Below are 13,459 nucleotides of genomic sequence, written 5' to 3'. Positions count from 1 at the left end.
CATCACATGTAGTAATTACGGCAGCTCACACTTTGCATATAGGCTACTGTACATCATGGTATACACAAACTGAAAATCGGCTAGTTCAGCAGGAACTGGACAACTTTCTGTTTGTGTGTACAGTGTCTGTTTAACCACTTAACCACTGGGCACTTAAACACCCTTAATAACCAGACCAATTTTCAGCTTTCGATGCTCTCACATTTTGAATGACAATTACTCAGTCATGCAACACTGTACCCATATGAAATTTTTGTCCTTTTTTCACATAAATAGAGCTTTCTTTTGGTGGTATTTAAACACTGCTGTTTTTTTTTGTGCTATAAAAGAAAAAAGACCGAAAATTCTGTAAAAAAATGAATTTTTCTTTGTTTCTGTTATAAAATTTTGCAGATTAGTATTTTTTCTTCATAAATTTTGGCCAAAATTTATACTACTACATATCTTTGGTAAAAATAAGTACAAATTGGTGGATATTATTTCGTCTTTGTGAAAGTTATAGAGTCCACAAGCTATGGTGCCAATATCTGAAAATTGATCACACCTGAAGGACTGATGACCTATCTCAATTCTTGAGACCCTAACATGCCAGAAATGTACAAATACCCCCCAAATGACCCCTTTTTGGAAAGAAGACATTCCAAGGTAAATAGTAAGAGGCATGATGAGTTTTTTGAAGTTGTCCTTTTTTTCCCACAATTCTTTGCACAATCAAGATTTTTTTTTGCTTTTTATTTTTATTTTTTTCACAAAATTGTCATATTATCAGGTTATTTCTCACACAAAGCATATGCATACCACAAATTACACCCCAAAACACATTCTGTTATTACTCCTGAGTATGGTGATACCGCATGTGTGAGACTTTTACACAGCGTGGCCACATACAGAGGCCCAACATGCAGGGAGCACCATCAGGCGTTCTGGAGCACCCAGGCCAATTCTAACATTTCTCTCCTACATGTAAAAATCATCATTTATTTGATAGAAAATGACATATAACTCCATTATATATGTTTTTTTAGCAAAGACCCTAGAGAATACAATGGTGGTCATTGCAACTTTTTATCTCGCACAGTATTTGCACAGACATTTTTTGAACGCTTTTTCTTGGAAAAAAAACAGTTTTGTGCTTAAAAAAAAAAACAGTAAAGTTAGCACAATGTTTTTGCATACTGTGAAAGATGAAGTTACGCTGAGTAAATAGATACCTAACATGTCACCCTTCAAAATTGCACGCTCGTGGAATGGTGCCAAACGTCACTACTAGGGATGAGCCGAACACCCCCCGGTTCGGTTCACACCAGAACTTTCGAACGGACCCCAAATTCGAACGAACGTTAGAACCCCATTGAAGTCTATGGGACTCGAACGTTCGAAATGAAAAGTGCTAATTTTAACGGCTAATATGCAAGATACTGTCCTAAAAAGGGTTTGGGGACCTGACTCCTGCCCCAGGGGACATGGGTCAATGCAAAAAAAAGTTTTAAAAACGGCCGGGTCTGTAGTATGCCTGTGAAGTGCCACGTCTTTCCCGTGTTTAGAACAGTCCCTGCACAAAATGACATTAAACGGAAATAACACCATTTAAAACTGCTTGCGGTTTTAATGTTATATCTGGTTCCTGCAATATGGTTGAAAATCATTGAGAAAAATGGCATGGGTAGCCCTCCCTGCCCATTACCAGCCTATTTGGGTCTTGTACGCATATTAAGGGGAACCCTGTACCCATATTAAAAAAAGGAAATGCGTGTGGCCCCCAGGCCCTATATACTCAGAACAGCAGTATACAGGCGGTGCAAACAAGACAGGGACTGTGTAGGTTTGTTGTGTTAAGTTGAATCTGTTTGTAATTTTCAACTGGTACATTTTTAAAGTGTAGCTCCAGTCCAAAAAACGATTTTTAAGCTTTTTGGAAAACATAGGGAAGGGTTATCACCCCTGTATAATTTGTTTTGTCGTCCATCTTTTTTCATCTCACTTGCTGTTGTCTCCTTCCGTTTGCAAGTAGGAGATGTTTGTAAGTTGGATGTTTGAAAGTAGGGGCCTGCCCTATATGCTCTGCAGAAATGGCAGAACAAGGTGTTGGTTTTGCCACAACATTGTAAGCCCTCAAAGTGACTCTTGGTGGGTGCTGGAGCGCCCTGCTGTGAACGATTATATCAAGAATTGTAATTACATGCCATTGTTGAACAGTGGTAGAAAAATTGACCTTTGGTGGTTGTGGTCCTCACCGTTACTCTGGGTGGGCACAGGAAGGGGCCCTCCTGTGAAATATTATATCAAGAATTGTAATTACATGTCCCTGTTAAACAGGGGCAGAAAAATTTGGCCTTAGGCACTGCTGCTGGTGCCACCACACTGCAACCTCTTCCATATACTCTAGTTTTATTGCAGGAATTAGCCCTGCTGCAAAGCATTGCATCAAAAATTGTACTTAAACTCCCCTGTTAAACAGATGCAGAAAAATTGGGCCTTAGGCACTGGTGCTGGTGCCACCACACTGCAACCTCTGCCATATAATTACAAATGACATTTGTTCTGCCTATGAAGCAATAAAATATTAATTTAAGTGGGAGTTTAATGTAGTGGTACTGGAGAAAAGAAAGAAGAATGCAATAGGAAAATAATTAGAATGCATAATTTGCTGGATCCATTGGGCTCCCAAAATGTTTTCTCTACCTCTTCATTATTTGACTTAAATACCCACTATCTTTTTCTATTAGGCCTTTTCCCCCTTACTGTGTGAAGCCAGATATACCTACGTAAATCCCCAAACTAGATCCCACATCCCCACTGTTAGGAGTACCACCGACCCAGGGGACCACCAGTCTCCTATAATCGTCTCTGCGGACGTCCACCTTTTTTTTACCATAGCCCATCCAATAGGAAGTGGCTACAACAGGCAGGGGTGTGGATTTTATCTCTGAGAGGGGCTTTAAATGAAAAGTATAACATACAGTGGCAGTGCGTCCGTAAAGGGAGCAGGAGCGCTGCCCCCTCTCTTCTGTCACCGCTCTATCACCATAGATAGATTTATGCCTTGCATGAATCTATTTATAGTCCCCGCTGACACCCCCTATTCAGGTGTCTGGCCCCTTTTCTGGCGCTGGGCACCTGAATTATAGTGATGGGTTTTTTTTTTTTTTGGAAGCACCTGATTAGAGCCGTAGACTCTAATAGGCACCCAAAAAGGTGAACAGCGGGTGCAATGCTGTGCGTTTGCTGCTCACTCAATTGTTTGTTAGCAAAGCGAAGGAATTCACTTTGCTAACACTGAACCACCTCTCAGCCAATCAGGTGCTCGGGTCTGTTATCTGTCACCTGATTGGCTGAAACATCAGACGCTGTGATTGGACGCCTGATAGAGAGGACGGAAGAAGACATCAAGGAGCACGCAGGACACCGCCACTGACCCGCTGCGAGACAGGCAAGTGCCGGGGTGATACACACTGCCAGCATTTGATGGGGCACAGTTGCAGCGGCAAATGATGGGCACACTGGCAGCATTTGATGGGGCACAGGAGCGGCAATTGATGGGTACACTGGCAGAAATTGATGGGCATACTGGCAGCAATTGATAGGTATGGTAGTTGGCACAATGGCTGCTCTTGATGGGCACAGTAGCTGCCTTTGATGGGCACAGTGGCTGCGTTTCATGGGCATAATGGCAGCATTTGATGGGCACAGTGGCTTGCGTTTGATGGCACAGTGGCTGCATTTGATGGGCACAGTGGCGGCGTTTGATGGGCACAGTGGTTGCATTTGATGGGCACAGTGGCTGCGTTTGATGAGCACAGTGGCTGCGTTTGATAGACACAGTGGTTGCATTTGATGGGCACGGTGGTGGCAATTGATGGGCACAGTGGCTGTGGTTGATGGGCACAGTGGTTGCATTTGATGGGCAGGATGGTGACAATTGATGGGCACAGTGGCTGTGGTTGATGGGCACAGTGGTTGCATTTGATGGGCACAGTGGCTGAACTTGCTGGGCACAGGGGCTACGCTTGATGGGCACAGTGGCTGCGTTTGATAGACACAGTGGTCGGGCTTGATGGGCACAGTGGCTTAGTTTGATGGCACAATGGCCGCAATTGATTTTCTTTTTTCAGTTTGTTTGCGCCTCCTCAAAAATTTTGAGCACCAAAGTGGCACCAGTAGCTGCGTTTAATGAGCACAGTACTTGCGTTTGATGGGCACAGTGGCTGCGCTTGATAGGCACAGTGGCTGCACTTGATGGTCGCAGTGGCTGCGCATAAAGATCAAGTAGGCTTTGTCCATTTAAGGGGTACATGAGACAGCATTTGTAGAGCGATCCAATTGATTGATATTGCAAAATCCTACTCTAACTCAGCACGCACTATCTCCTAACACTACTGACTGCAAGCTCTATTATAAAAGATAGATCACTAGCTATATAGGTGAGGTGAATATAGCGGTGTATACTGCGGTCAGGGCACACAGACAATAACCACTACACAACAGCAAGATAGAAAATCGGCCGAAAACGATCGGTGTGTACTGTGTTGAAGGTACACAGAACACCCACTGCTTCAGACGCCAACACACTACACGAGGCCGCCGCGATGGCGGCCTTATATAGTGTGGGGCGTGCACTACACAGCCTGAGCTATGATTGGCCACAGGCATCCTGCCTGTGGCCAATCATGGCTCTCCTCGCTGCTGGCGCTGCGATTGGCCAAGCATGCGGGGTCACAGTGCATGCTTGGCCAATCATGAGCCAGCAATGCACTGCGCCATCGCACACGAATTTGACACGAACGGACCAAAATGTTCAGATTTCGCCGAACGGACGAACAGCCAATGTTCGAGTCCAACATACGTTCGACTCGAACACGAAGCTCATCCCTAGTTACTACTTAAAAATCCCCATAGGTGATGCTTTACATTTTTTTACTGGTTACATGTTTTGAGTTACAGAGGAGGTCTAGGGCCAAAATTATTTCTCTAACGTTCACAGTGATACCTCACTTGTGTTGTTTGAACACCGTTTTCATATGTGGGTGGGACTTACATATGCGTTCGCTTCTGCATGTAAGCACATGGGGACAGGGGAGCTTTACTTTTTTTTATGGTTATTTATTTTAGTTTGACATTTTTTTCCCCAAAATAAATTTTTTGATCATGTTTATTCCTATTACAAGGAATGTAAACAACCCTTGTAATAGGAATATGGCATGACAGGTCCTCTTTACAGTGAGATATGGGGTCAATAAGACCCCACATCTCACCTCTAGGCTGGGAAGCCTAAAATAAAAAAAAAAAACAATTCTGACTTTGATCGTATTGGCGAGTCGGTAGAAGCACTGGAGGGCGGCAGGAGGGGGGGCGTCCCTTCTCGCCTCCTGTAAGAACGATCAAGCAGAGGAACAGCCGCTATGATCATTCTTATGGTGTAGGGAATCGGCGGTATCGCCGGCTAAAAAAGCTGATATCTGAATGATTTTGCATTCCCGTTGGTAAACGGGCGCGATGAGCGGTCGTTTACGTGATCCTGTGTACCCGACGGTCACGGATGCTCTCGAGTGCACGCCCCTGGGGGTGCGCGAGAGCGGAATTCTGGGAGGACCTTATAGTATGTCCTCCCAGAGTTAAGCAACCGCCCTGTCGTCGTCATTCGGCTATGGGCCGGTTGTTAAATGGTTAACAAAAGTTAGTCTAAAACTGGCTTCTGCCAAATAGTCCTGCTGGAAAACCAGCAATCGATCAGCACATGCAGTCAATGGCTGCAAGCTCTGATCTGTGTATTTTGGTAGAGGGGAGTCTCTACCAAATATAGTTTTCATTTCATTCAACCCGCTGATTGAACTAAAAAGAAAAAACTACATGTGTATGCCCAGCTTTTCTCTTATACTAAATTTAGTTTTATGCATTAACTATTTTATAATACAATTACAGATCATTATTGAATAAAACATTTCTCTTAACAAAGAACTGCAACCAAGAATAAAAAAAATAAAAAAAATTGCAACTCAAAGACCATGATTTAGTAAAAATTGCCTACAGCCAGATGAATTGCATATCCTATTGTTCCTCTAAAACAGTAACAGCATGTCTTTCATACTAGCATATGTATAAGCTATAGTTATGCGATTTTTACTGTTACAATAATATTACAACTGTTATTAGTCTCAGCTCTCAACAGTATTCCTGCTACCACTTCGCCAACTGATATTATTCTCTTTGAATTTTTCCGTATATTTGCAAAGCTTTTACAATTTTTATGTTTAGCATCACTCACAATTACAATATGGGGTTCTGTGAGAAAAATGATGTGGCTTTTTATTAGAAACCTAGGCCATGGAGTTATTTATATGATGCCAACGAAATAAGGCTCTTTATGTGTAAATTACTTACTGCTGCACGGTATGCATGGCGATAAAGTTATACTTGTTATTGCTGTAGGAACACCTGAATAAATTCTTTATTGGTGACTTTTTGGTTCACTGTTAGGACACATCTATACAAACAAAGTCTCAGCTTCCAAACAGAGCACATCTTGGGAAAGCTTTTGTAAAAACAACACAGTCTGGAGAACAATCAATTAGAAATTATACAGATTTTGAGTCTTTCTGCAACTAAAAACTGCATTTTTGTGTTCGCTGAATATTTAGATGATGTGATAGATACAGACAAACAAACTGATTAAAATTCACATATCAGAGCACCCTATGGATTCAGTTGCAGGCGGAAGTGCTTGCAATATCATATCAGTAAGGCCCCTTTTACACGTGCGAACCATATGTCCGGATTTCATCCATCCATTTTCGGATGAAATATGGACATACATGCATCCCTAAGGGGATGCATGTATATCCGCTGACACTCGATATCATCCGTCTCCGCTATGGTCTGATTCTGCAGACGGAGGAAAATCCTCCATAGAGGAGAGCAGAGATCTGACAGGACAGTCCCTGCACAGTGTGCAGGGACCGCCCTATCATCCACCGGATCAGTGGGGATAAGTAAGCAGATGTTCACGGGGCGGATCATCAAGGAACCGTTCCGTGTGAAAGGGGCCTAAAGCTTTATCATATGCACACTGGTATACTTTAAGTACTTACAAAATCACATTTTGCAAATATGAAAACAATTGTTTTTTAGAATAATTCTAGATTTCTAATGATTAATGATGTCAATGATCAATAATATAAGTAGAAATGTAGAGTTTTCATCTGCTCCTTTTTTGATTGTGTGTTTTCAGAGTTCTCCTAAAGTGGTATTAAAACCAAAAGCTAAAATATATTATATTGCAGCTCATCGATTCTTAGATGCATTTGTTTATTTTTATAGGCTTTTTATTATTTTATTTTCAACCTGTGATCCTGCCAGTAAGTCTGTTATTGTTTAACTTACTTTAGCAGACCAAGCTGCCCAGACAAAGTAGCAGCTAGAGGGTTGAGACAAACCATCTACCGCTGGCAGGGGTGCTTAAAATGGTCATTCATGGTATTAATTTCTATATCTCAGAGAAAATTGATTACTGTCTGTGAGACTGCTTGGACCTTGAAGAAGGGGACACACCCTGAAAGCTCATCCATGAGAAATGATATGTTAGTGCAAATAAAAAAAAGTATCATGGACAGTACTCAATTTTCTCTGTCACATCTGCTTAAAAAGTATGAGCTGGAGTTCAGCTTCAGTTTGTTACTCAGGTCCTTGTAAATCTTCTAATCTTAATGCCTTGTACACACGATCAGATTTTCATCCGGGAATTGTGTGATGACAGACTATTTGCCTAAAATCCAACTGTTAGTATGCTTTATCAGACAACTGTTGGTCAACTTTCCGCCAACAAATGTTGGATGGCAGGCTAGTAAATTTTCGGTGGACAACGGTCTGTCGTCAGATTTTTATCTCGTGTGTGCACAAGTTTGTCACACAAAAGTCCAAAGTACAAACATGCATGCTCAGAAGCAAGGACAAGCCAGAAGTGGTCGGTCTTGTAAACTAGCATTTGTAATGGAGAATTAACATTTTTGACACGACAAATTATGAAATCTTGAAACACAGCGCACATTCTCTTCTTCTTTAATGAGATAAAAATGAAGCTGCTTTGCTGGTGATACTGATGTAGTTCTGCCATACGTATTTTAAAAGACTTTCATTTTCTATCAAGAATAATATTATTATACTTAATAAAATAAAAATAAAATTAGAGATGCTATCTGCCATCCAAATATAAAGAACTTAAACAAAAAGTGCATTCTATGCATACAAAAATATAGAAAATACAACAAATAAAATCATTATTCAACAAAACCATTAAAAAAAAAAGAAAAAAGTAGTAAAGAGGGTAGGGGTGCAAATCCCCAGACCAACAGCCTCGTTGGTGGTCTTGTGGCTGGTATTACCACTGACCGCCATGATGCACATATGTTTAACAATGCTATACCTGGGCAAGCTGGGCTCCACCACTTCTTCATCCTGTGCAGCAGGACCTGGGTGTATCTCTGGAGCTGTGGCCTCATCAGATGTGGAAGGGAGTGTAGACAGTGATGGCCTGGGTTCTGTCTGGTCAGACAAAAACCGCAGGCTGTGGTAATACCACAGCCTGGGGACATATAGGTAATCCGCTGCTGCTCCTGACCTCTCAGATTCTAGGACCTTGTTCAGCTCCCTTTTAAATGTACTCCTCAGGTTAGCAATTTTTTTCTTTACATAGTTGATGTCTGCCCTGGGGTACACTGGTTTGATCAACTCCCCTTTTTCTCCAAAGCTGCTTTTCTCAAGATTTTATTGAAGTAGTCTCTACTCTTGACCTTCCAGAGACAGGGCAGCTCCTGGTACAGGTCAATGAATTGGGGTAGGAAAATCAGGGGAAGTCAATTTATACGTCATGATGAATGATATGATGCCTGCAAGACAGAACACAAGACAAACCATAATGTCTGGCTTAACCCATAAGCTTGTCTCAATAGAGGCCTTAATCCAAACAGTATATGCCACTAACCATCTATGCCTCAATTTCCAATTGCCCCTTGGTTTTCTGGCTCCTTTCGTCTGTTGGCGATGGCGATCATTCGTCCTCCACCCCAAGATCGTTCCTATGACCGTTTCATCGACTGTGAATTATGGCTTTATATACACTCTGCTCTCAGTGCTTCATGACGCTGGGGCATGACCATCTATCTTCTGCATGCAACACACACAGCGGAACATTAGGGAGGGACAACATGGAGGATTTGGGTATTCCAGGCAGCCAGTGGTGGTGTAGCTCATAGGAGGCACAAAGCAACCCCCTTGAGCAATGATGAGATGGTGGAGATGGTGCGCATCGTAGAGAAGCATGATTATGACTGCAAGCTGCGCAATTACGAAAGGCCCAACAGCCGAAAAGGACAGCATTTTGGAGAGGGTCAACACCCTTTTGCAGGGCGATTTTTCGGTGCAACGAACAAAGGACCAAATCAGAAAACAATGGTCTGATCTCAAACATTGTGAGCAAGACCAGACGGAGTCCATACATAAGATTATCAAAAAAATGTTGCAAGATTTGTATCTATCCAATATGGATATGTGTAAATTAGCTGTCTGTATATGTGCTTTCTCCAAGTAGCTTGAGAGAATTATATATAATGTTTTCTATAATCTTTGTGTGAATTATTTTTGGGCATTTCTTTATTTTTGTACCAAATGTTTTTCTCTTCTTTCAACAGGGAGGCACCAAAAAATGAGGCAACAGCCAAGCCACTAGAAGGGGCAAAGGGAGGCTACCCTCGCTCGGGCCGCAACAGGGCTGGCAACAAGGCCATCTTCTATCCAAAAACATAGGTGACAACTTCAAACACACTCATTTAGCCACCGACAGGGGTGATTCTAGGTGGGCCAAAGGCCATGAGCTAAGGGCATAACTTAATGGGTAGAGAACACTTTCTGGTTGCTGCCTGGCTCATCAGTGCCCATTAATGCAGCCTTGCCACTGTAGACATGGCTAGAGGAGAGGCCCCAGAGATCACAGTCACACAGAGTCACACCTGCTAGAATGATCATCATATATCCCCTATCCAATTGGAGAGAAGAGGGGTGGGAGCAACTGCAGGACTTTTTCAATGTTGGCACTTGTTCAGTGTTTGCCCTCAGGAAAATTACATCACCTTCCCTTTTCTATGCATTTTTCCCTGTAAAAAAACAAAACACAGTGCAGCATGGTGGAGTCCATTAGTCAGGAGCAAACATTGTCATCAGACCAAGTGCAAGGTTGTTCAACTAATGTAGCAAAGTGGATGCTAGAAACAGATGGGACAAGGGGCGGCTTAATGAATGGTATATTGTTTCTTTTTAGAAGAAAGTGAGTGTGGTCATCTCAGCCAGGATGTGGGTTTGGAGGCATGGGATCTGACTCCTGGACCCAGCACAGACCTGTTCGTTGTGATGTCAAATCCCCTGATACAAGTTGCAATTTTGGGCCAAAGCAACCCCGAAGAGGAAGAAAGTATTCGGGAGCCTCTTGTTTTTGCACATAAGTATTCTTGGAATCTTGTTTCAAATGTGTTTATATGTCGAGTGTTTAGCTGAACAAACAAAACGCCCACTCCACACATTAGCAAAGTATATAGTGCCTTAACATTAGCATGGAGAAGGAAGAGGTGGCAGGAGCTTATTTTTTGCTAGGTACTCGAGTTTTGGAGGCCCAGGCACCAGGGCCAAGATTACTGAGTGGTAGTGTAGGTGTCTGAAGGGCAAGCAGGTTGCCAGCAACAATAGACTGGGTAGGTATTTCCTGAATTTGACTAGTAACTTGACTATAACTCACTATGTAGGGCCTCAGCCACTTGACCATTATTCCCTTAATCCTTTTTTGTCTACTTACTAGGTCATGATCTTTCAAGATCCACAATTGTCAGAATGAGTGCAGATATGGTGCATTGTTTGAAGGATCTGAAGCAAATAAAGGAGGCTGCCACTGTTTTACAGCGAATAATCAAAGATTTTGTAGACATGCTTGCCAAATTCTAATTTCCTCTTGCCTGCTCGGAAGTTTCTTGTTCCACTTGTTGGCTCCTGTTTGCACTTTGAATATTTACCATGTTTTTCTGACTTTTAAATGAGAAAGTTTAGTGTCCGAACTCAGTATTTCTCCACTCCACTCCACTCCTATAGGTCCTGTTTTGGACATTGAAATTGATAACATCACCTGTGCCAAATTCAAGTATAGAAAACAGGACCTGGGTTTGCATCTTGAGGAGGAGAGTTGGGAAAAACTGCCCCAACTAATATGAATTGTAATGTTTCTGTGCTTTTAAGAATTTAAACCCCAAATTTGAATGTGCTCCCAAATTGTGCCTTAATATTCTTATTTCCCTCATGATCCAATGCCTAAAATGTGTGTATTTCCATACATCTAGTTTGCCAAAGCTTACAAAACACAAATGTGGGGGTTATTTACAAAAGGTAAATTTACTTTGCACTGCAAGTGCACTTGAAAGTGCAGTTGCTCTAAATCTAAGATTTGAAATGAGTGGAAGCTCACCCCATATGAGGAAAGCAACATCCACACAATCTTGGGATACTAATGTCTCATTTGGCCTTCACTTTACCAAAATGGAACTTTGTAAGTTCCTAAGTTTGGGATGTGTATCTAATGTTTTTGAACATGCCTGTTTAGCCCCCAAAAAGGGGAAATAATGAAAAACATACATGTTATACACCAAGATGTTGGTTTGTTTTAAAACCTTAAAACACACATGTGAATGTGCTTTGAGTAAATCGTTTTTTACTTAACCTATGTGTGGGTTATTATTTCAAAGCTCAATACCAGTGTATTTGTTAAGCAGCTGTAGTTACAGTGACAATGTGCTCTTAAAATGTGGCCAACTTCTGCAATTTTTAATAGTCCAAAAAGTTAAAAGTTGAATTGAAAAGGCATCATGTTTTTGAACTATATGCATTAGATACATTAAGAACAAAAATACCCACAGCACACCATAATAATTAGCTGAAGAAGATATTGTCACCTCATATAGTAAATAATGTACATTTACACTATTGGAGCAAGTGGCCAAAATAAAGCCCATTTGTGAACCTATTAGACAGATAAGAAACACAGACAACAGTAGTTCAAATTAAATAGGAGTTTATGATCAAAGAAATATATTTTTCCTGATCAGTTTCAATTTGCTGCCAAGCCCCTGCCTCTCTACCCACAAAATAATCCAGGTATTTTTGCCATATATCTCTGGCATTTTGGGAGGGTAATCCAGCACAGGCAATTTCGAATGATGTCATCACGCCCACATATGGCCGAGTTGCAGCCTCTTCAGCTGGGCCTGTCACTGCAGGGTTCGCATCAGTTGGCACTGAGGCAAGGTAGCTTCTAGCATTCCTCTGTAAAAAATGATGGAGGATACAGCAGCACAATACCACATGGTTTAATTTGTATAGCACCTGGTTAATTGGTGTTAAAAATAGCCTGAACCGATTGGAGAGGATGCCAAAGGCATTTTCAACCACCCTTCTGGCACGCAAGAGCCTGTAATTAAATATTCCCTGCTCTGGGGTGAGGTTCCTCATAGGAAACTGCTTCATAAGATGTTCCCCCCAGAGCAAAGGCCTCATCTGCAACAAAAACAAAATCAACATTCTCCTCAGCAGGTGGCAAGTTTAAGGTGCCATTCTGAAACTGTTTGTAGAACTCTGTCTGCATAATGACTCTTTCCTCAGAGCTGTGGCCATTCTTTCCAACATCCAGATACAAAAATGCATATGTAGCAGACACTACAGCTAGCAGGACTATGCTGCAAAAGCCCTTATAATTAAAATAATGAGCCTGAGTTGGGTGGTGGGACAATCCGGACATGTTTTCCATTAATAGCTCCACCACAGTTGGGAAAATCCCACTGATAGTGGAAATGGGCTGCAATGCCCTGCCATTGCTGTGGGTTCAAGTAAATTGTGGATTAACCACTTCAATACCAGGCACTGAGACATAGTCCTGCCCAAGGCAATTTTCAGCTTTCAGCACTGTAGCAATTTGAATGACAATTGCGCAGTCATACAACACTGCACCCAAACAATTTTTTTATCATTTTGTTCCCACAAATAGAGCTTTCTTTTTATGGTATTTGATCACCTCTGCGATTTTTATTTTTTGCGTAACAAATAAAAGAAATACCAAAAATCTTTACAAACAACTTTTATCTTTGTTTCTGTTATAATTTTTTGAAAATAATTACTTTTTCTTCTTCAATGACAGGCACTGATATGGCTGCACTGACGGTCACTGAACAGGCGGCACTGATGGGCACCGATGAGGTGGCACCAATGAGGTGGCACTGATGGGCACTGATGATGGGCACTGATAGGCGGCACTGGGCACTGATAGGTGGCACTGATGGGCACTGATAGGTGGCACTGGTATGCGGCACTCATAGGCGGCACTGATAGGCATTCGTAGGTGACACTGATAGGTACTTATGAGTGCCACTGATAGGTACAT

General features: G+C 42.0%; 1 long non-coding RNA gene across 1 annotated transcript in view; it reads left to right on the top strand.

Annotated features, from left to right (window-relative positions):
• Positions 1-13,130, top strand: part of LOC143975005 (uncharacterized) — an 81,346-nt gene extending 68,216 nt beyond the window's left edge. Inside the window, exons 2-3 of the long non-coding RNA XR_013272313.1 lie at positions 9,681-9,795; positions 10,307-13,130. This is a non-coding gene — a long non-coding RNA (uncharacterized LOC143975005). The remainder of the gene's footprint in view (positions 1-9,680; positions 9,796-10,306) is intronic.
• Positions 13,131-13,459: the final 329 nt, after the last annotated feature.

Source organism: Lithobates pipiens, unplaced genomic scaffold (genome assembly GCF_037356315.1).
Source record: "Lithobates pipiens isolate NorthernLeopardFrog02 unplaced genomic scaffold, aLitPip1_a1.2 Scaffold_13, whole genome shotgun sequence".
Taxonomy (NCBI): Eukaryota; Metazoa; Chordata; class Amphibia; order Anura; family Ranidae; genus Lithobates; species Lithobates pipiens.
Note: the sequence above shows the minus strand (reverse complement) of the source record. Positions and strands in the feature narration are given on the sequence as shown.